Below are 1,589 nucleotides of genomic sequence, written 5' to 3'. Positions count from 1 at the left end.
ACCCCACGTTCCCTCCTTAACCCCACTCTCTCTCCTTAACCCCACTCTCTCTCCTTAACCCCACTCTCCCTCCTTAACCCCACTCTCTCTCCTTAACCCCACTCTCCCTCCTTAACCCCACTCTCCCTCCTTAACCCCACTCTCTCTCCTTAACCCCACTCTCTCTCCTTAACCCCACTCTCTCTCCTTAACCCCACTCTCCCTCCTTAACCCCACGTTCCCTCCTTAACCCCACTCTCTCTCCTTAACCCCACTCTCTCTCCTTAACCCCACTCTCCCTCCTTAACCCCACTCTCTCTCCTTAACCCAACTCTCCCTCCTTAACCCCACTCTCTCCCTCCTTAACCCCACTCTCTCCCCTTAACCCCACTCTCCCTCCTTAACCCCATTCTCTCTCCTTAACCCCTCTCTCCCCTTAACCCCACTCTCCCTCCTTAACCCCACTCTCTCCCCTTAACCCCACTCTCCCTCCTTAACCCCTCTCTCCCCTTAACCCCTCTCCCTCCTTAACCCCACTCTCTCTCCTTAACCCTGATCTCTCTCCTTAACCCTACACTCTCTCTCCTTAACCCCTCTCTCCCCTTAACCCCACTCTCTCTCCTTAACCCCTCTCTCCCCTTAACCCCACTCTCCCTCCTTAACCCCACTCTCTCCCCTTAACCCCACTCTCCCTCCTTAACCCCTCTCTCCCCTTAACCCCTCTCCCTCCTTAACCCCACTCTCTCTCCTTAACCCTGATCTCTCTCCTTAACCCTACACTCTCTCTCCTTAACCCCTCTCTCCCCTTAACCCCACTCTCTCTCCTTAACCCCACTCTCCCTCCTTAACCCCACTCTCTCTCCTTAACCCCACTCTCTCTCCTTAACCCCGCTCTCCCTCCTTAACCCCACTCTCTCTCCTTAACCCCACTCTCCCTCCTTAACCCCACTTTCCCTCCTTAACCCCACTCTCTCTCCTTAACCCCACTCTCCCTCCTTAACCCCACTCTCTCTCCTTAACCCCACTCTCTCTCCTTAGACATACACTCTCTCCTTAGCCCTACACTCTCTCCTTAACCCCACTCTCCCTACCTTAACCCCACTCTCTCTCTCCCTTAACCCCACTCTCCCTCCTTAACCGCACTCTCTCCCTCTAGACTGTTGCAGTTCTGGTACACTCTAGTTGAGAACTAAATCTAACCACTTACTCTCAGGCTGAGCAATCATTTCCATTGAAGACGTGTGTTGAACGCGCTGTGGTTGAGTGTGTCCTCATCTAAAATGAGGTGGGGTCTGATGACAAGCCGCGGTAAGACATGTCTCAAGTTACCATGTTTAGGACGTCCTTAACATTTAGGCCTAACTAGAGACTGTTTGATAGCAATCCTTCAGGGATTTGACCGACCTACTGCTAGTGACACTGTTCTTGCTCTCTGTTCTGTAAACAGGGCGGAAGCATTAGTTTAGGACTACATTAGCTTACATCAATAACTGGGGAGAATGTAGAAGATTCAGGAGAGACACATGGATGTGGTGTTTGTCAGCTGTATCATGGGATAGTTGACACTGGTCTAGGTTTGCACAATTTCAAAAACTTTAAAAGACCGAATA

This window comes from Oncorhynchus kisutch, linkage group LG3 (genome assembly GCF_002021735.2).
Source record: "Oncorhynchus kisutch isolate 150728-3 linkage group LG3, Okis_V2, whole genome shotgun sequence".
In the NCBI taxonomy this organism is placed as follows: domain Eukaryota; kingdom Metazoa; phylum Chordata; class Actinopteri; order Salmoniformes; family Salmonidae; genus Oncorhynchus; species Oncorhynchus kisutch.
This window is presented reverse-complemented; position numbering follows the sequence as displayed.